Source organism: Leucopleurus acutus (assembly GCF_964270905.1).
Source record: "Leucopleurus acutus genome assembly, chromosome: 1".
Classification (NCBI taxonomy): domain Eukaryota; kingdom Metazoa; phylum Chordata; class Mammalia; order Artiodactyla; family Delphinidae; genus Leucopleurus; species Leucopleurus acutus.
Genome location: NC_139142.1, coordinates 49,103,969 through 49,126,468, shown reverse-complemented (window position 1 = coordinate 49,126,468; position 22,500 = coordinate 49,103,969). Strand labels below are relative to the sequence as shown.

Genomic DNA, 22,500 nt, shown 5'->3' with positions numbered 1-22,500 from the left:
TGTGAAAGGTTCAGAGCAGGGCCACGGTGTACCTAAAAGCTCAATAGCAGAGGGACCTTGTTATTATTTCACTTTTCCTTCACAGGGAATATCCTTCCTCCTGTTCTCTGCTTCTCCAGCTGGTCCTTTAACACTCAGCTCGGGCATTTCCAGGTCCTGGAAAGTTTCAGGACCAGGGCTGGGCGGTGCTGGGCCCTGGGCTCTATGGCGCCCCCCGCCTGCTTGTCTCACTGAAACTCACCACTTGCCTTTGTTCTGGTCGAGAATTTGTGGTCCTCCCTGCAGGGACTGTGGCTCCTTCCCTTCTAACCCAGGAACTGTCTAGAGCCAGGCACAGGGCAGCTGTTCAGCAAGCGTTTGGAGGCTGAATGGATTAAAGAGCAAATACAAATCAAAGGACAAAGAGTTAAAGAAGAGCTGGCTCTCTTCCTCTCTCCTGACAATTTGCTTTTCAAAGTATTGTACAACACACAGACTTATCTTACTGTTTCTCTGAGTGATCCTGTCTGTGTTGAGACCTTTCCTGGCCAATTCTTGGGCCTGATAGCATCGAGTTTCTGAAAAAGAAAGAGAAAAAGTAGTGTATGGGTGGGAGGGGTGTGCGGAATGCTGGGTGGAGGAAGGAAGCCCTCAGCCTGCTCTCAGGAAATGGGTGTCTAGGGACACCAGAGCTGTTTAACACTCTTAACAAAGGGGACTTCAACAGGAGGAGCAAGAATTTAAGCATATTTTTAAGAACAGAAGAAAAAACCCTACTGGGTGGAGTCCTGCGTGAGGGCATGGCCAACAAGGCAACGGCCTTGACTGTAGTGAGAGCTGTCCTCATTCTTTTCTTTTTGAACATTACAAAATAATTCACTTCTTGGGAAAAGATTAGACAATACAGAAGGGTAGAAAATAAGAATGCAAAACAGCCTCATCCCCCAGTCCTACTCCCCACAGGTAACCTCTGCTTCCGTGCAGATTTTAAAATACACACAGGGACACAGGCAGTCACACATCTCTAGGGCTGCAACCATGCTCTAAAAAGCAGAATCATAAAATAGGTCTAGATTTGCCCAGAGAGATACTGGATGGAAATACTGCAATAAACATGCTTTTTTCCCCCCGCTTCTAATAGTGGAAGAAAGAAACTATTGAAAATAGAACACATACAAGGAACCCTTTTTATCTGAGAAGGCTTGTGGTGTGGGAGCAGAGGGGAAGCAGGCTTTGGAGTTTGAGTCCAGGTGCTGCTCTTCCTGTTGGCTTCTCAGCAGGTGAGAACCAGGTGAAATGCCCCATACTCAGAGTAGTGAGAAGGGCCTGGCATCTCAGGATGCTCAAGAAAATGAGGCCGCCTTGCCCGGGCCTGAGATCATTTGGTTTATTTCTTTTTAAGGTTTATTTATTATTTATTTTATTATTATTATTTTATTTATTTTTGGCTGTGTTGGGTCTTAGTTGCAGTATGTGGGAATCTTTCATTGTGGCACGGGCTTCTCTCTAGTTGTGGCTTGCGGGTTTTCTCTTCTCCAGTTGTGGCGAGCAGGCTCCAGTGCATGTGGGCTCAGTAATTGTGGCCCGCGATCTTAGTTGCCCTGCAGGCATGTGGGATCTTAGTTCCCTGACCAGGGATCGGACTGGCATCCCCTGCATTGCAAGGCAGATTCTTTACCACGGGACCACCAGGGAAGTCCCCATGGTTTGGTTTAGAAATGCCTGGATTGGAGATCCTCAGGGGAGGATGGAGGGCTGACTGCTGCAAGGCCGGGCTGGGGAGCAGGAATCTCAGCCCCCTGCAACCTCTTCCCCCCCTCCCCTTTAAAGCTACCATCACTCTTCCAACTTGTGACGGCCAAAGGCAAGGGGAAGCACAACACCTGTAGGCTTGGGCTTTGGAAAGCAGAAGCAACAGCTGTGCGAGGGCTAAGCCCCAGTGCAGGAGGGCAGCCCCGGCTGAGCCTAAAAATAAAACCCGGCCTGACAGCCTGCCAAAGGCCTCCTGTCGGGCACAGCGAGAGGGGCTGTCCTGGCGGCTCCTGGCCAGGCTGTTCTGGGGCCACGTGGGGAAGAGCCCAGACTCTCCTCTCCCCTCCCCCCTCCCCCCACCATTCCCCAATGCCGCCTTCGGGAGGACCAGCCTGCCCTCAGTAAACACTCCTGCAATCTCCGGCTTTGCTTATAGGCCTGTCTCACTGCTACCCCGTTTTGGGGTGTGATGGTGGATTGGCTGGGGTACCTTTGTTTACAAAATCTCCTTCCAGGTGTGAAAGCGAACCCGGTACTAATCCTTGTTCTTCTGGTTTCAGATAGACGGGGATGAAATGAACCTGTCCTTGGAGAAGAAGAGGAAGTGCCGCCGAGTCCCCCTACTTTAAAAGGAGCCCTTGGGCTTCCCTGGTGGCGCAGTGGTTGAGAGTCCGCCTGCCGATGCAGGGGACACGGGTTCGTGCCTCGGTCCGGGAAGATCCCACATGCCGCAGAGCGGCTGGGCCCGTGAGCCATGGCCGCTGAGCCTGCGCGTCCGGAGCCTGTGCTCCGCAACGGGAGAGGCCACAACAATGAGAGGCCCGCGTACCGCAAGCAAAAAAAAAAAAAAAAAAAAAAGCCCTTGCCACCGGCTTGCTCTGCGACGTCAGCGCCAGGCCACAGTGGGCTCTCCACGCAGGCGGGCCTTGTGAACTTCCGCACCACCCAGGGCTTGCTTTCTGTGCCCCCGACGTTGGGATATCTTGCTCCGCCACCACCCCCCCCCCACCCGGCTTCAACTTGGACTGGTCAGGAGGAAGTTTCTCAGCTTTAAAATTATCAAACTCCCAAATGGATTGAAAAAGATCATTGTCAATTGAAAAAGCAAAAACATTTGGGAAGGACAAATATTAAGCACTCGTGGGGAGCAGAAAACGTATGCCAGGAGAGTAAATTCTTCTAATATTTATTTTTTTATTTTTTCGGTACGCAGGCCTCTCACTGCTGCGGCCTCTCCCGTTGCGGAGCACAGGCTCCGGACGCTCAGGCTCAGCGGCCATGGCCCACGGGCCCAGCCATTCCGCGGCATGTGGGATCCTCCTGGACCGGGGCACGAACCCGTGTCCCCTGCATCGGCAGGCGGACTCTCAACCACTGCGCCACCAGGGAAGCCCTTATATTTAATTTTAAGGTTAAAAAAAAAAAGTGTTTCTGTTTGGTTTAAATGATTTTAAATAGAGCTTGGCAGCATCTCAATGTCTAGAGTCAAATTTTGTGGTTCGAAAGTGTCACCATTGCTATGTCTCCTCATCAGCTCACTGCTGCCCCCGCGTGTCTTATCTAAACATCACAACACAATTTTCTGTTCTGCAAGTAGATGGTGGAAACCCTCCACCAGTCGGTTTGATCCCATGACAATAAACGGTACAGAATTAAAGCAATGTTCTAGCTTGTTAGTGAGAGCTGTATAACCCAGGTGAGTTTCCAACAAGTCTTTCATTTTGGAAGACATCATTATATAGTCTCTCTCTCTCTCTGTTTTTTAATTCATTGTGCCTTTGCTGAAGGGATAAATTTAATCCTTAGAGGGAGTGGTTATGATTATATTAGCGATATAAGCCCTACTAAGGAAACCCCCTTCCAGAGAAACCAAATGATTTATTTATTGACGTGCATTAGATTTATTTTATAGCGTTCAATAGAAATCCTATGTTCAGGATGATGGAAAGTTTGCATAAAGAGTCTCCGATGTGAGATAATTTCTGATACAGGGCTCAAACAAACATACATCAAAGTGCAACCTCCTTGTGCTCACCTGGTACCTTTGTCTTCAGTGGAGAGATTGGATCCCCATTTTGATGTGGACTAGGCTGCCTCTGTGGGTTTGTATTAAGCACCAGTTCTTCCTGCTTCTGGTTCATTTATGTAGTTTATCTAAGTTGCTTCTTGCTTCATAGAAACTAGGGCCATAAAGAATATCATGTTGCCATGGGTGGAATTTGGAAAATGCCTTCCATCCTGAATAGATTAAGAGGCTGCTACCTTTTGCAGAAAGGTTGCAACAGTCTCCTCCTCAACCTGCATGGAGGAGATGGCCACTTGCTTCCAATACTCATCCCGGAATCATCCTATACTGCAATGGCAGCCGTGGTGTCACTTCCCAAAGTCACCTACTAAAGCAGCCTTCTGTGGTTCCTGAGTGCATATCCATGAATCTTACTGATCGTTCACTGTTTAATCCAGGTATAGCTCTGAGGGAGTGGGCTCAGCTTTTACCTCCTTCAAAACAATCAAACAAGTTTGGTCAAATTCAGTGCCCACCTAGGACACACTGGGGCAGATTCTCTTAGACCCAAGCCCATGTCTACCCCCAAAGGAAAGTTGTGAAAGGCATGGTCTGAATGGGCAGCCAGGGTTACTGAAAAAAGAGCTGTTGGTGGAATGTTCATCGTTTCGTAATTCCTTCACTCACCGATCCTGTGAACTAAGGTCTAGATCAGCTTTAGCTCCCTGGAGGGGAAGGCAGAAACTATGGGATACAAACTGAGATACAAGTCCAATGTTTCTGGGCCATTTAAGTTGCTCTGGCCAAAATCTATCCTGTATCTCCTGCGATATCCAGTTTTGGTGCATCTGTAGACGTTAAACTGGAAGAGACAAGGCGCCAGGCAATGTCTTGCAAAGGCAGCAGGGAACCCTGGCAGCAGAGGCTCCAGAATTTCTATATAGAAGGAGCTCTCGGGTAACTATCTTTGACTGAATGTGAGTGCCGGAGGGCATGTCTTGAGATCGCATTTGCCTTTAAGCACTGTTTTAATTGTGCCTTTAACGGAGGTGGCTCTGGGGGCTGTTGATGGAGCTGCCTACTGAACTGCCATTGAAGAGCAGCAGTTGGTCAGTCCTCCAAGTTTTCAAATATTAGGCTCTTTCTATGTATAGAGACCTGGTGTGAAGTGTCTCATCAGTCTAGGTTGAAGTCGCTTCAACAGAGCAAGAGATCTGTTGACTGTTTAACAATTTTAGACGTTTCAGAGTAGGCAGGCCAATGCCACCAAGACTTGAGGCTTAGCAGCTCAGCCTGGAGGGGTCCACTTCCCTCAGTGTCCTCAGAAGGGAAGCAGCAGAGGACCTGGAGCTCAAGCTGACCTTTGGCCTTGTGCCCTTGCCTTTGCCACTGCCCTCTGCTGTGTCCACCCTCCCTGCCACCGTCCAGCTGGGACTGTGCTGCTTCGATTGCTGTATATGTGTGACCGTAGAGGAGCAGGGGTGGGTCGGGGCTTAGTGGGAGTTTTTTGAAGCTACAGGATAAATGTAGTATATCTTCTTGGATTATTGATTTTACTTAAGGGTTGGGGGAAATGTACAGTTCTATAAGAGAAATAATGATAAAGCGTGTGAATTAGTTAGGATTGAGTTCAGCTGAAAGTAATAGAAAACTCCAAAAAACCAGTGGCTTAAGGAAAATGGAAGTTTCTTTCTTATATTCAGGAGTTTGACAGGTAGTCAGTTCAGGGCTGGTAAGGCCTTTTCAGGGTAGGGACATGGGCTCTCTGCTTGCTGTTTGGCCTTGGGTAGCTTCCATCCTCAAAGACATTTCATGGTCCAAGATAGCTGCTGGAGAAGTAGCCTTTAAATTTGTATCCAGAGAGCAGGAAAGAAGAAAACATGCCCTTTAGGGACATTTCCAGAAGCCACATCTATCACTCCCTTTAGGTCACATAGCCACAACTATCTGCAAGGGAGGCTTGGAGAAGTGGTCTTTATTGCAGGCAGATATATGCCATCTAAAAGTTGATAGTCCTTTGGCTATAAAAGAAAGGTAATTGAGATTGGGGGTCATTTTAAACAAACTCGCAGGGGATGCTGATGCTGCTGGTCCATGGACCACACTTTGAGTAGTAAAGGACACAGCCTCCATGTGCTGGCCCCTGCCTGCCCGACTTTGTCTCCTATTTCTTCCCACTGTCGCTGGGCTTCCGGCTGGGTCTTGAACACTCAAGCTTGTGTTCTCACCTGGGTGACTTTGAACTTACTATTTCCTCTGGTTGGAAGTCTGCTCTCAAGTCTTGTCACTAAGATCTCAGATAAAATAGTTTCTCTATGACCTGATTTCATTTTGGTAGCACTTGTCTGAATTTTCGTCATGTATTTATTTGTTTATATGATTTTTTTTTGTCTTCTCCCTCTAGAATGTCAGTATCATGGGAGCAAGGAAGATATCTGTCTTGTCAACACTGAATCCCAGGCACTTAGAATGGTACTAAGCACATATGCTCAAAACGTCTGTAGAATAAATGAAGAATAATGAAGAGTCTCCCTAACCATAATGTTAGTTCTTGAGATCAGGGGCCTGATCTTATATTTCTGCTCTCTCCCACAGTGCCTAGCAGTACCTAGCAGTACTCCCACAGTACCTAGCAGTACCTAGCAGTACTCCCACAGTACCTAGCAGTACCTAGCAGTACTCCCACAGTACCTAGCAGGGTGTAATACATGCAGTTGGCATTTGATGAATGCTCGTGGAGTGGGATCGCACAAGAGAAGGAATACCTGTCGAATCCTCAGAAGGGTCAAAGGTAGTGCAGGGCATGATGGTTACACTGAGCTGGGAAGTTGGCTCCGGGTGGGGAAGGTGAGAACAAGGCAGTGGACCCTGCGACGGCTTCCACAGTAGACCTTCCAGTCCTGGATTCTTCCTTCCTATCATCATGCAGTTCAGACTTTTATAGATTTGAATCAGAGGATGCCAGAGGGGCCTATTGAGAATACATGCGATGGAAAGATTGGAATTGTGTGGCACTGGACTGGCTGCTGTACAGATAGATTCAAGTTTTGCAATTATTCAATTACTCCTTCATTTACTTAGGAGCCCCTGCTTTGTGCCAGGTGTTATGCTAGGTGCTGGGGATACATGTAGCCTGCGTGCATGATATTTTGTTCCAAACTGGACAAGTAACGTCAAACGCAAGGATTCCTAATTCCTATAGTGCAAGACTATAGGGTTGCCTGTTAAACACTATAGCCTTTCTGCTTCAAAATTGTTTCTCAGGCCACCTCACAATACTACTCACAGTCACATCTGGATTAATGAGCTGGTGTTTGCTAAGTCATTTGTGACTGCTGGGTGGGGTGGGCTCCTTTGGGAGTTCCTATCCTCTTTGAGGAGTACCCCCCACCCACAACCTCTTACATTCCTTTGTCTCACACACTATAAGGAAGGGAGGGAATCTCCTGCTGACATCAATTTTTAATTCCTTTTGGTTGGCGGTGAAGTAGAAGAGAGTGGCTGCGTGGCCTCCTCAGGGAGTACATTTGTGTATATATTAGTATTTATTAGTAATTAAATTTCTATGTTAGTCTGTAAGCCATAAGGCTGATGATGGTCTTTTTAAATGAACGCATTTGAATATGGCTAGGAACCGGACAAAGAGAGTATCAAATACATTCATTAATAAATAATATCAATACTGTGCATTTGTGGGCTGAAAATTTTTTTAACTTCAAAGAAGAGCTTTCATATCTATGATCTCATTTCACACTACATAATATGATTTTAAAACTCCTTTCTAGGGGCGGGTTGTTCCACGCATGCCCAGCTCGGTTGAGGATAATGCAGACCCGCCTCAGGCTACCCGACACGGCTTTGCAGTCCAAGGTGCACGCAAGTCCAGGTCCCCTTGGGTCTCTCCCTGCTTGTTAAAAAACTAAAGGCAAAGATGGAAAAATATGCTAATTTCAAGCTGTGCTGAAAGCACACATACACTCAGGGCATGAACAGGGGAACTAAGGAAGTGAGGCTTTTTTCTGTCTTTGGAGATTCTACAAACTGAGGCATAGATGATGTCAAACTAATGTCTGGCATCCAGAAAGCCCAGAATTGGAAACATTTAGTTTTCTGGGACTGGAAAGTCAGTTCCTGTTTATTTCTCGACAGCTGTGACTTTTTTCCTGTCAACACTTTCTCCATGCATGTGCCTTCATTTTCAAGAAGATATTTTTACATATTCTTCCCTGAGCTTTTAGCTTTTCCTGTATGAATTCCTCTGGAGTAAAAGCCCCATGTCACTGTTTTCCCTAAGGCTGGAACGTGGACCATGAAGTGCCCTTACTCTGAATTTGTTAGAGGATCATTTAAAAAATAATGCAAGTAGAAGAAAAAAAAATCCTTGGTGATGAGACTCTCCGCACCTCCCAGTCTGTATCGTCCTGAAATCAACCACAGTGTTTCCACTTCACAAGAACTCCGCTGTCACCTTCCCTCCAGTGGACAGAGTAAAGATTGCTTCAGAATCTCCTAGCTGGATATCTAATGAGACAGCAGGACACTGTAGGTGGTGGTAAATTCCTTCACCCTGATTGCTCACAAAGCAGAAATAACTAACCCGTGATTAACTATTTTAATTCTTTTATCTTGAAGGGTTAGTGGAAGGACCAATAACCCAGTTTACAACTATCAGTTGGTCCCACCACTTTGCCATCACAGCCCTGCCCCTTGGGACACTCTGACACAGGTTTAGTTTCCTACAAGATCCAGGTGCCCTTGGAGAATTAGCCTCACCTCGCCTGCTGTTTTGAGTAAGTGTAGTACATTCTGTGCCTTTGCATGCAGTGGGTGCTCGATAAATACTGAATGAATGCAGCCTAACATCTATCATTTGGTGTCACTGAGTCTCATTTCCTCTACGTAAAATGAGAGTATTGGCAAATGGTTGCTTTATATCTTCCGTTTTGAACATTCTATGGGTCCTTTTGGATAGCCATTTAAAATGATCTCCTGGGACTTCACTGGTGGTGCAGTGGTTAAGACTCCATGCTTGCAATGCAAGGGGCCCGGGGCTCTATCCCTGGTCAGGGAACTAGATCCCATATGCATGCCGCCACTAAGAGTTCACATGCTACAACCAAGGAGCTGGCGAGCTGCCACTATGGAGCCCGCCTGCCGCAACTAAGACCTGGCGCAACCAAATAAATAAATAAAATAAATAAATAAATAAAATAAAATAAAATAAAACATATACTTTAAAAAATAAATAAAATAAAATAAATACTTTAAAAAATAAATAAAATAAAATAAATAAAATAAAATATATACTTTAAAAAATAAAATAAATGAATAGTATTTTTAAAAAATAATAAAATAATCTCCCATCGCCAAAGCTGTTTCTAAGCAACAGAACAGTACTTCCCTGAACTCGTTGTTTGACCTCTTCAGCCTAAAAAGATGTTTCTCCCTGAGCTTGCAGCATTACATTATCTGTAATACACATTTATTTATTATCTGGTGACACATCTCATGTTCGTATTTAGCTTTTCATCTGCGTAGATCCTGTCCTGTCCTTACAATTAGAGCGTAAGCTTCCCAAGCCAGATACTTTATAAAATGTGCTCTGTAAATATTTGTTAAATAAACAGATATCACAGCAAGAAATCATCCATAGGGAATTCTGGGCCTAAGGGAAGCAGAAGAATCAATGGTGAGTCCCAAGTTTGTGGTTTGGGAAACTTGGTGTGTGATGATGCTGTTCTTCAAGAGAGAGAATCCTGCAGGAGGAACAGGTTTGGAGGAGGGTGGGGACGAGGTGAATTTAGTGACAAGCTGCATTCTATACCTCCTTCTTTGAGATCCTCAAAGAACATTAGCCAAGTAACGATTTTGAGACGTGAGATCCTGGACAAAGGAACTTATTTTACTGTGTGTAGCCTAGAGCTCTCCAAATAATTGAACATGATTATGGACACACTGATATAACACAAGAGAAGCAGGGCTATGAAGGAAGCCTGCAGGACAACTAACTTTTAAGGACTGGCAGGAGGAATTTGAAAAGGAGCATCCAGAGATGTAGGAGGGAGTTTTCACCCCTGGCTTTTAATCCTGGCTCACTCCTTCCACAGATACATGGGAAAACCAACTTCCATCTCTTGCCAAGGAACAAGAGAGCCTCTGGGCTATGTCTTGGAAAGTGCAGAGTTCTTTGGAAGAAAGAAGGCACTCAGGCACTTCTAGTCCAACTCTCATCACTGTCTCTTCTCAAAGAAATCACCTCCTTTGCTAAAAGGAAGCCCGTATCAACATGCTCAAATCCAAGACCATGAGAACAACACAACATCCATGCTTATAACTATAATCTAACTATATAACTATATATAGTTATATATGTAACTATAAATTAGATCTGATATAGGCTAAGACAATACAAAACCTAAACAACATAGAAAAATAAATGATCTGAATAAGTTATCTGACTCACTCCCTGTCTTCTGGAACTATCCTCAAACTTCCCTTTAATGTTGCGTTTCAATCTCAACAGCATCTGTTTTTTTGTGTTTTTGTTTTGTTTTGTTTTCAATATCCCACATCTGTGTATGCAAAGCTGAGAAAGGGTGAAAAGGACAAGAATGGGAAAACGCAAGGCAGTAGTTTATGTAGGGCTCATGCTAGTGGGACTGTACAATGTAGCCACTTTGGAAAATAGTTTAGTAGTTCCGTAAAAAATTAAACATAAAATTAACGTATGACCCAGCAAGGGGTATGGGGTTTCCTTTTGGGGTGAATTAGTGTGTTCTAAAATTAAATAGTGGTGATAAATGCACAACTCTGTGAATACAGTAAAACCACTGAACTGTACTTTCAAAGGGTGAATTTTATGATATGTGAATTATATTTCAATAAAGCTATGGACAGAGGCTCTGAACAGACATTTTTCCAAAGAAGACACACAGATGGCCAGCAGTGCATGAAAAGGTGCTCAACATCACTAATCATCAGGAAAATGCAAATCAAAGCCACAATGAGATATCACCTCATAGCTGTTAGAATGGCTGTTATCAAAAAAGCAACAAATAAAGTGTTAGCAAAAATGTGGAAAAAAGGGAACCCTTGTGCACTGATGTTAGGAATGTAAATTGGTGCAGCCACTATGAGAAACAGTATGGAGGTTCCTCAAAAATTAAAAATGGAACTACCATATGATCCAGCAATTCCACTTCTGGGTATTTATCTGAAGGAAACAAAAATACTAACTCAAAAAGATATATGCACCCCAATGTTCATTGTAGCTTTACAGTAGCCAAGACATGGAAAGAAGCTGTGACCATCAATGGGTGAATGGATAAAGAAAATGTGATATACATATATGTATATATACACAGTGGAATATTACTCAGCCATAAAACGAAGGAAATCTTGCCTTTTGTGACAACATGGATGGACATTGAGAGCATTATGCTAAGTGAAATGTCAGAGAAAGACAAAAGATAAAGATCTCACTTATATGTGGAATCTAAAAACAAACAAACAAAACCTAAACTCATAGATACAGAGAACAGATTGGTTGTTTCTGCCAGAGGTGGGGATGGGGATGGATGAATGCGTGAAGGGGTCAAAAGATACAAAACAAACTTCCAGTTATAAAATAAATAAATCCTGGGGATGTAATGTACAGCTTGACTATAGTTAATTACACTGTATTTTATATTTTAAAATCGCTAAGAGAGTAGATCTTAAGAGTTATCACAGGAAAAAAAATTGTAACTATGTGTGGTGATGGATATTAATGAGATTTAATATGGTGATCATTTCAAAATATATAAAAATATTGAATCATGTTGTACATCTGAAACTAATATATTATATTATACATCAATTATATCTCAATAAAAAAGAAGAAAATTCAAGGTGGATAAATACTCTCTTTTCAAGAAAAAACATTCTCCAAATAATGGAAAATCAGTTACCTGTTGTTTGCTAGTTCTTCGTCCCTCAAATGCTCTATCACCACTGGTTTACCTCCACAGCTGTATGGCAGCTGAGAGACAGCTGTTCTTGTCCCCAGTTCGTTTTCTCTAGAATAATTTGAGGTTGTAAAATTAATCTGTCTCTAATGAGATCTCTTTTTCTGCTAGAAGCGCAAATAACATTCAACTACTGGTTTCTGACGGATTTGTACCCACAGCTTTGTCTTTCCATTTCTATGACATCAGAAAGGACATGTTTGTTTATCCAGTTTATCTGTACATTCTTTAGGTCACTTTTCTATTTTTTTTTCACATCTTTATTGGAGTATAAATGCTTTACAATGGTGTGTTAGCTTCTGCTGTATAACAAAGTGAATCAGCTATTCGTATACATATATCCCCATATCCCCTCCCTCTTCCGTCTCCCTCCCACCCTCCCTACCCCACCCCTCTAGGTCATCACAAAGCACTGAGCTGATCTCCCTGTGCTATGCAGCAGCTTCCCACTAGCTACCTGTTTTACATTTGTTAGTATATATAAGTCCATGCCACTCTCTCACTTCATCGCAGCTTCCCCTTGCCCCCCACCCCCACCCCGCGCCCTCAAGTCTGTTCACTACATCTGAGTCTTTATTCCTGCCCTGCCAGTTGGTTCATCAGTACCAGTTTTTAAAATTCCATACATACGTGTTAGCATACGGTAACACGAGGACGAGGGCCTCCTCTGTCCTGCTGGACCCCTAACCGTGGGTGGGTCCCGCTGGGTGTAGGAACTCCCCTCTCCCCCAGCCGCCCCTCAGGGGTGCTGGTCCCCTTGGTCTGGCCTTTACTTTTTTTTTTTTTTTTTTTTGGTACGCGGGCCTCTCACTGTTGTGGCCTCTCCCCTTGCGGAGCACAGGCTCCGGACGCGCAGGCTCAGCGGCCATGGCTCACGGGCCCAGCCGCTCCGCGGCATGTGGGATCTTCCCGGACGGGGCACGAATCCGTGTCCCCTGCATCGGCAGGCGGACTCTCAACCACTGCGCCACCAGGGAAGCCCTGGCCTTTACTTTTGCTCCCCCTTTCCCTCCCTCCCTCCCTCCCACTCCCTCAGGACCCGAGTGGCTGTAAGGGTCCTCGGTGGGCAGGGGATCAGGCCCAGGATCTCAGCAGGCTCCCAGGGGCCCAAGTGGGCAGGGGAAACCTGGCCACGCTCCCTTTTGATCCTCTGCCCTCTCAATGGTCCCCCACTTTCCCTCTTCGGGCGTGGGATCCCTTCCCCTCCCCCAGCCGCCCCTCAGGGGCACCAGTCCCATCCCGCCTCCACTTCTCCTCCCCCTTCACTTCCCCCATGCCCCAGGTCCTACCCGGTCGCTGAGGGTTCCTCCCGTCCGCTTCGGTGTCCGTGGTCCCCCACCGGTGCCTGGTAGGTGCCCTAGTTGTGAGGAGACGCGAATTCTGCGTCCTCCTAGTCCGCCATCTTGACCCCACCCCCTCCCCCCCAGGTCACTTTTCTAAAAGTCAGCTTTGTTAAGGTATAATTTATGTTTCGTCAGATTCACCTTTGGAAAGTTTCCAATTCAGTGAATTTTGGTGAACGCGTACAGTCATGTAATCACCGACAAACTTGAGATATAGACTATTTCCATCACTCTAAAATGTCCCTTTGTAGTCACCCCGTTTCTCCACATTTAGGCCCTGGCAGCCTCGCCCCCCCCCCATCTTACTTGATTTCTGTCCCGAGGGCACTCTTCCATCCCTATTTTGTGTTATCATTTATCTTTAGGTAAGTCTCTCTACCACGCAGGATCCTGCTTTGTATCCCTATAGAGCCAAAGGTGGTACCTGGCACCCAAAATGTACTCACGAAATAGGTGCTTAAAAAAAATAAATGAATCAGGGCTTCCCTGGTGGCGCAGTGGTTGAGAGTCCGTCTGCCAATGCAGGGGGCGCGGGTTCGTGTCCCGGTCTGGGAAGATCCCACATGTCGCGGAGCAGCTTGGCCTGTGAGCCGTGGCCGCTGGGCCTGCGCGTCCGGAGCCTGTGCTCCGCAATGGGAGAGGCCACAGCAGTGAGAGGCCTGCGTACCGCAAAAATAAAATAAAATAAAATAAATGAATCACTTGTTTTTCAGGTTTTGCCAAATCATTTCAGAGACTCTGCTCTCTGATTTCCAGGATGTGCCGTTTGAAAAGGGGCTATTAATGCTGGGGAAAGATTTCTCCTAGAGTTTTAATTTATACAGTCTTTAAAAAAAAAAAATGGGCCATAGTTATTTCTAACTTCAGAGATTTTGCTGAGCATTTCAACCATTTCCTTAGACTTGGGACTTACAACTTTGTTTGCTCAACCAGCACGTGGGCCTCTGACCTCTCAACCTGAATAAACAGATGGAAATAGAAGCTGGGACCAAACGCAGCTGCTGCTCTCTCCTCCCCCTGTTCTTGCCATCTCGGATCTCTCCACCTCCACGGGGCATGGCCCAAGGTATCCTCCGGAGCTCCCCTGAATAAGTTCTGTGAGATTCCAGACCCATTTCACGGATGACTCCAGGGGTGGAATCTGACGGTGGCTTAACGTTTCTCATCATGCAGGGTGTGACCCAGCTGCAGCTGGCTCATCAGGCAGGCTCAGATTCCTCTGGTCCTTCCTCACCTGATTCCTCTTCTATCTTGATGTGCATCCAAAAGTTGACATTCCTAGAGAAATGACAAGAAGAGGTGAACAGAATTCCCCCTTGTCTGACCAGTTATCTGAAATGGCCTAGTTCTCGAAGGGAACTGCCCTTTCTTGAAAGGTGTTGGTGCTTTCCTCTAGACTGGCCAGTTGCCCCAAGCTGATGCGTCCCTATGCACTTTCTGTGGGTTGGCAGTCCTTGCTAGGCCCTCTGCTCAGCTGGCAAAGGCCCAACAGCTCAGGCACATGAGAGACCCCTTTTTCCCTCTGGGGAGGTTGTACCTTGCCTCCCAGATGCAGTCTTGGTGCTGGCATCAAATTGGTTCCAAATGGAACCTCATTCCCTTTGTCCCCCTTTGCCCTCACACTTTGCCCCGTGGCTTGCCTGGAACAGCTCCGGTGAAGGACGGTTTCTGCTCCAGAAGACGGTGCACGATGTAAGCGCATCGCGGCCAAACCTTTCGAAGCCTGAACTCCTGATACAAGGGGGGGTGGAGGTGGAGGTTTCTGCTACCTGCTGCTAGGTAAACAAAACACCAAAAAGGTGGTGCATTTGGACACATGGAGTAATTGTGTAGTTCATAACCCTGTGGACAGATAAAGTAGTAATCAATGGAAGGGAGCTAAAGAAATTCTTACTACAGTAATGATGACAGGTTTGTGTGTGTGTGAGAGAGACAGAGACAGAAAGAGAGAGGGAGGGAAAGAGAGAGAGGAGAGAGGGAGAGAGAGGGAGAAGATGGGGGTTGGGAAGGGAAGGTTCAGGGAAAAAGGGAAAAACAAAAGGGAGAAAGAAAAAAGAAGGGTTAAAGTGGAGGAAAGCATATGTCCTTCAGGAGGATCTTCTAAAGCTGCGACTCTCAGACTTTTGTTTTATTACTATCATAGTAAGAAATGTATTTTACTCCACGCAGGGCGGGCGCGCGCGCGCACACACACACACACACACACACACACAGAGATGTATAGAATAAAACAGAAAATAAGTTTGCGCGTAGCCAGCTAGAAGAGTAGGGCACTTATTTCCATCACACATCAGTGCGTGTGGCGTCGGGGGCGCTAGGGCAGCCCGCCCCCGGGCCGCGCCCAGCCGCGCGCTGGGTCAGACGCCCCGTTCCACCCGCCGCAGGGCCCCCGGGTCGCCACACCCGCGGGGGAGGAGAGCGACCGGGGCGCGGGTCTGGGCTACCGGCGACAGCTCCCGCGGCGGCGGCGGCGGATCCAGACGCGACGCGGGATGGAGACAGACAAGCAGGGCTGCGTGCCCGCGTGGTGGCACACGGTCGCGTGGAACCTAAGGTGAGTGCACGCCGCGCCCTGTGCGCCCCGGCAGCGCCCCGCCGGCTCCGACCGCCCGGAATGCGGCAGTGGGGGTACCGCCGGGCGGTGACGCAGGGCTGGTGGCCGAGCGCTGACTCCCGGGGCTTCGGAGGCCCCCAGAGCTCTTGGACGGCTGTATCCTCAGCCCCAACCCCTACCCGCGCCGGCGAGACTCGCACGTTTGATTTTTCAGGAACCTATATCCCTTTGGGGCTTCTGAACTAGAGATTCCAGAAAGGTGGTTCAGGTTCCTGTGCCAATCTCTTATCTGCCTTGACATTTTACTAACAGCAGGACGGATTTTAAAAAATAATAATAGTGGCAATAATAATCGGTGTTGTAGTCTTGGAAGGCATTCTGTTAGGTCAAGGGCCTATCTGTGTAGATGGAGAAGGATCGGAAGGCCACCTCCCTGAGTGTGAAGCGTCTGGTGTGTAAAGAACGCCTCTCTATAATGCTAGAGATGCATGGTACATTGAAACCATAACTTGGCATCATTGCCTGTGCCTAGTTCTTATATCCTTTAAATGTGAAATGTGTAGGTCAGCACAGGTTTTTCATTTTCTTCCTTCCATGAATCCTTGGCTTGAGCAGTAATCTTAGACTACCTCAATCGACCAGCAATGCACTGACAGTCTTGTTTGCGTTGAAGCCAGGTATTGGTTGGAGACCTTGGACCCAAAAGACTGTGTGTCTTGTTTTGTCTTGTTGGTGTGGGAAGGTATTGGCAGTTTTGTTTACCTTTCTTCTTTCTATTCCTTTGTTAAATTTTTGCTGATTACAAGATATCCAAAAATCCTATCCAGGCACAGGAGACTTCACTTTGGAATGTCTGAGTGGTGAAGACAAACACCAATCTCCTTTCCTCTCTTCCTGCTGTGGCCAAAGGCAGGAAGCGGAGAGCGGCCCTCTCCTGGCCCAGCGGTGCAGGCCGGAGCCCCCTTTCTGTGTTGGATCTGAACACCAGTCAGAATGTCCTGACTGGCTGCACTTTTCACCATCATGGGCCTTACCTCCCAGATACGGTTGTTCTGGGAAAGCTAGCATTTACCACCTTTTAGTGGGTGGCTGATTATTTAACATTTATTTGGTAGAGAATCAAAGCTGCAGTTCACGCTTTTAGAGAACAGCCCACTTTGTTGATAGTGGAGTGGAGATGGGGATTTGGGGCCCCTTACTTGCCTTCGTAGTTACTAAAAATAATTCTCGAGATGCTTCGTGAAAGAATAAAATACTTGGGCATTTCTTCATTTGAGCAGAAAATTACTGATCTAATTTAGGCCGTGCTGAGGCACAGACTGATATCCAGCATCCCGAGTCCTTTTTGTTCCTTGGAGCTGGTTAGTTTAGCAAACATTCATGGAGGGCTTGCTGTGCACCTGGAGCAGCCTGTAGCTGTGGATCTATTGTGATATGTTGTGAAACTCAGGGAGAACATTTAACCATGTTGTTTTCAGTGATTATTTTTTAATGCCTTGGGGATCTATTTATTTATTTTACAAAAGTCTCATCAGATGTAGTTGCTTCTGAAGATGGATGGGCCCAGGAAAGTAAATCTCCACTTGCAACTGATTTTCTTCAAATCAGAAAAATGGAAACCATGTTCAGGAAAGAAGTTGGGGGAAGCCAAAGGGCTGTTTTCCTCTTCATTTCTCCCTATTTCATCCCAAGTTTTTACTTTTCTAGATAGTGCTTAGAAAATCCCCAGGAGAAGGCTGATAAACGTATCCATCCTCACCAGAGTATTGGACATCCCACTCCCTATCAGGCACTCATCTAGGCCCCGGGCACACAGCCATAAATAAAACAGGCAAAACCCCTGCTCTTGGGGAGCTCACATTGATTAATTTTCAGTTGTATCAATAATTCAAAACAGAGAAGGAATCCCTTCCCCTGTCCCCCAAAGCTACCAATAAGCCTTGCTTCCTTTTCCTTTATGAAAGAAATACATTCTTCTTTCTGTTCTCAACCTTTCATTCAATGAATATTTATGGAGCTCGGCCCTGTGCTAGGCAGAGTGGAATGTAAAAGCAGTATTATCTGTCACGTGGTTCTTGTCACTGGGGAGACAGGACTCATAGTGGGAAAACAATCAGAAAACAATTAAGGGTCAAACTGAGGCCCCGATTATAATTAGTGGGAGGGGTGAAAAGAGGAAAAGTCACCATGAGAAGATCTGTCTAGAGAAGCTTTGAAAAAAAAAGAGGGACACTTGAGTGGATGTGAAAGAAAGGGAGGATTTGGTTGGGAGGAAAGAAGGGAGGAGAACACAGATGTAACTTGGTGCTTGGTGAGTTGGTGATCAATACATGTTGGCGGGATGAATGGGCACAGGGTGGATGTGTGGCATGTCTTAATATTTGGAATCGTTGTCTTGCCAAATGTGGTCAGAGTTGGGCTTCCCAAAGCTGGTACCTCTGAGCATGAAGGAGAAATGATTCGCCCTGGAGCAGCTGGTTCCACCAGGTTTTGCCAGTAAGAATCATCCAGTTAGGTTCTGTAGCCCCTGTGGGATGCGGTGCAGTTACAGCCACAGCTAATCAAAGGGCAGGCGAAGAACACCAAAGCATCAAGGTGGCTGTTTGATGTGCTGGCCGCGAGCGAGGATCGGGGTGAAACTGCATCCTCTGCTCAAATAAGGTCTATTAGCCACTGGTGACTTTTGATCCCCTATTGATCTAGGGGAAGTCAAACTGACAGCCCCCTAGTTAAAAGGAGCCGTTGTGCATTATTGATGCTGTGAGGGATGTGGTCACTCTGTTCTCTTCCCGCAGCAATTCTCACAGAAGTGCCTTGAGCTATTTGAGAGAAGGGTCCTGTATGAATTATTCTTTAAAAACAGAAACATATTTCCCTCTCTTGCCCCAGCTTCCCAAGCACCCTGCTACCTGCAAAAGGTAACTTAGCGGGAGTCTAACAGGCAGGGTAGTGGGAGTTCAGAGAGTCAGGAGAAAGAAAGCCAGAGCCAGCCAACTGGAAGGGAGCATAAGAATTCAGTTCTGCTCATCTGTCTGGGCGTGATCTGTGGCTCAAAGTGGCTCCTCTGGGTTTTGATTTCTTATCTCTAAAATCAGAACAGCCATATCCTCTGCTTCCGACCACCTTCATGGAGGCTATTTTAAAGTATGAAACAATCATTTTCGTTTCTTTCTTGCTGATTTTATGTGTAGGCAGTTGCCCATGGCTGATGTATTTGAAGAGCTGTCCATCACCCTTAGCCTGCTTGTCTTTTCCACTCCCAGCAGAATTGCTGGAAATTCATCAGAGATTCATTATCTTCTGCCTCCATGCCTTTTCCAAACATGTGTAAGTGCCCTGATTTTTAAGTTATTAACACTTGAGGGAGAATTTTTTTAGAGGTCTTTCTTTGATGCCTTTGGCTATCTTCTGAGGATACGGGAGCAGGAAGGAAGAAAGTGGGAGGAAGGAGGGACCCTGAGAGGAGCAAGGGTGCAGAAGGGGAGAAAAGGATCCTGAAACAACTCTCTCTAAGAGCTGAATTTTACCAGAGCCCAGCCTTGTTCCTGGGGCTCATTTTTGCTTCAAGGATGACAAGTAGAACTCACCAGGACTGTGACAGCTCACTGGAGATCACCATGGAACTCTGGGGTTGTACAGACCTGGGTTCACGTGGCTCTGCCATTCATTGGCTCTGTGACCTTGGGAAGGGTCCTTAACTTTTCAGCCTCCTCATCTGCAAAGCAGAGGTAATAACAGTTGTCTTCTAAGATGCCTCTGGTCTAGCAGAGGAATCAGGGCAGGGGAGACAGCGCATCAGAAATGCTTTCCATCCCCTACAGCTTCACGATTTGATCGCACTGACCGTTCACAGTAGGGAAAGGGACTCTTGTCATGGACGATGTGGACAAAAACTGGGAGCAGCAGGTGGTGACACTGACCTCCTGTGTCCCTCGTTTCTCAAAGGTAGGAGACAGTCCTCATGGGAGATGTGGCTAGAGACAGAGGTAGCCTGAGGGAGCCCTCATGGACAAACCATAACTTGTCTGCTGGTGGCCCCCAGTTTGGATGGTTCGTGTCACAGGGGGCAGTAGAATGAACAAGATGTGCGTGGCCCCCCGTGTCCCATTCCCTGACCAGGCCCTGCTGCGTCCAGCCTCCAGGTCCCCCCCGCACCCCAGGCTGCTCCTCACGGCCCCGCCCACCAGGGATGTCACCTCAGATGTGAGGGTTTCGTCTCATTGCTTCCCAGGACCCAGGCAGAAGGGGCGGTGGGAATCTGACGATTATTCATTCACTGCTTTAGACTAATACTGATAGTAGCTAGCACATACAGCACTGAACTGTGATGTGACTGAAAACTGTGGCAACTGTTAAAACAGTCTGAATCCTGTTTCCTGGTGACTTCAGGGTCCAGCCTTGGCCTTCTGTGGGGTACACTGAGGAAACAAGTCTGACGCGAGTACATCCGTGTCCCCTCCCCTCCTGTCCTGTCACACCTGGGCTTTCTGAGCAGCTGGTAGGGGCCCTGACTTATTGCTTTCCTCTCCTGGTTCTCCCTTCGTGCCGGATCTGGATCTGCCCTAATTACATACAGTTCTGTAAAGGATTTTTGCTTAAATGCCAACCTGCCTGTAATTCCCAGTGTCGGTCTGTGAAATTCAATTTGGAGGTTAAAAGGAGAAACAAACCGAGACAACACTTGGACTGATTTTGAATACCTTGTTTGCTTCACAGTATCTTACAGATCTTTCCCATACTCCTGTTCAACCCTCAGAAGAAAAATTGCCACTCTGTGTGACAGCTTTACAACTAAATCATTAAACGAACATATTTTCCCTCCTCTGATGCACATGGTGATTTTTTTCAACTTTTGTGAGTATGTACCTTTTGTGAATTTGCCTTTATATATTTTTTTCCCAAATAGAGAACTTACTGCCCTTACAGTTATGGCATAATGAAAAAGATATGTCAGTTATAAAATTATGGCTAGACTTAAATGGTCTGAAACCTATTTAATATTGGCTTTGGGGTCTAGGATGAATCCTTGCAAAGTGTTGGGATAGATAGAAAAATATGGCCTTGTGGGTAGGGTTTCAATTCAGGAGCTCAGTCTTCAAATTGGCTATTAATCTGTATACCTTACTGCTTCCTGTATTCTGTGCCTTTTCTCTTCCTCTTCTTGCCTGTATCCCTTGAGAGAGAGAGAGGTTGATGTGAGAAATCTATTTTCTCGTGTTTTTTCTACCAAGTGCTGCGTTAGTCAGTGCGACACACAGTTCTTCTAGAGCACAGGTGATGCTCTCACCTGCATGTCTCCAGGTGTATGTTTATCTTGGACATTTAGTGGCTTATGGCTAATGACTAGGTTTTACTTAGTGCAAAAAGTAACTCATGACTTAAGTAGCAAAATACTCATTACCTTCTTCTAGACCCTCTTACTTTTTAGGTGAATGGTCTCCTTTGCTTTTCGCTTGAAACGGGGATGAAGATTGAATAAACTCCATTAGAGGCTATATATAACACTGGTGCTATTTTTAAGTCTAGCTTTAGTTTTTTTTGGGGGGGGCAACTCTTTTGCGGGGTAGTCCTAGTTTATAAAGTAAAAATACTTTGCTTGGAATTGAGTGTAGTAGCTTGCAGCTTAGAAACATGTCAATCATGAGGCTAATTACTTTTTTTGATTGTGATTAAGAGACATGGAATTCGATTCTGGGAGTTGATAATGAATTCTCCTTTCCAGTCAAAGCACCATTTCTTGTGGATTTAAAGAAACCGGAGTTAAAGATTCCTCACACAGTGAGCTTCTACATCAAAGGTGAACCTAGGGTGATTCTGGGAACATGGTGAGTGCACTGATTGGACCCTGGGGTGCTTGGTGGGTGTGGCTTTCATATCACAAGGGCAGAGGTAAGCAGTGCTGTGTTAATTGCCTGGGGAGAGGTCGGTGTTCCTTGGAGGAAGCTGTTCCACACAGCTTCCCTTTATATTGAAGCTTGACTTGCTTGCATTTGCTTTTCAGGAATCTTACGTTGGAGTGTGGAGTCTTTCAGGTGCCTTGGGTCTGTCTTCTTCCCTGCCTTATGCCTCACCCCCGTCCCACCCTGCTCCAGACCCACTGGCCTCCGTGTATAGAAGCCATGCTCTGTCTGCAACATGTCTTTCTCTCTCTCTGCTCCCTCTGTTCCCTCCTTTTGCCTAACTAACTGCTTACCCATCTCTTGGGTCTCATTTTAAACGGTAATTTTCAGGAAAGCCTTTCCTCACCGCCCCCATGTTCGGCATATGTTAGTGCAAACTGTGCTTGTCCTTTACTGCGTTTATCCCCACTGTAATTGAATAAGTGTTTGTGTGATTATCTGATGAATGTTTGTCTTCCTTATGAGACAATAACTTCATAGGTGGGGGACTTGGTTGGTGGGTTTCCATTGCTCAGCACAGTGCTTGGCAGAGGGCACTCCATAAATACTTGTCCATCAAGGCCGTGAGCATCCTACTGTCTGTTTTGCTCTGCTGATCTCAACATTTCCTTCTGTTTGGTTCACCTACTTGTTCGTGGTTGCCAGTTTTCCCGTGCCCTGTTTTATATTTCATCTCCCTGAGTTTAAACATGTGATCACAGAATGTTTGGGGGCCAATATGGATGGGTTCACATAACTTCTTCCTAATTTGCAGGGTACAGTCCCACTAATAGTGTTGGAATTTGAAAACATCTTTCTTCTTTACTCTTGCCCCATCAGTCCTTGTTTGGTGAGTCAGCTGTCCTCATGACTAGCTTATCTAGCTGGTAGCAATGCCCGTCTTCACAGTACAGAGGCCTTGGGGTTTGATGTCAGACTTTTTGCCTCTAAATGATTGAGAGACTGGGACTTCCCTCGTGGT

General features: G+C 46.2%; 1 long non-coding RNA gene across 1 annotated transcript; it reads right to left on the bottom strand.

Moving 5' to 3' along the window:
• Window positions 1–285: 285 nt before the first annotated feature.
• Window positions 286–11,814, bottom strand: LOC309957254. The gene is made up of 3 exons (XR_014325965.1): window positions 11,686–11,814; window positions 486–557; window positions 286–364 (listed from the first exon to the last, which is right to left on the bottom strand). It is a non-coding gene; the product is annotated as an uncharacterized lncRNA (long non-coding RNA).
• Window positions 11,815–22,500: the final 10,686 nt, after the last annotated feature.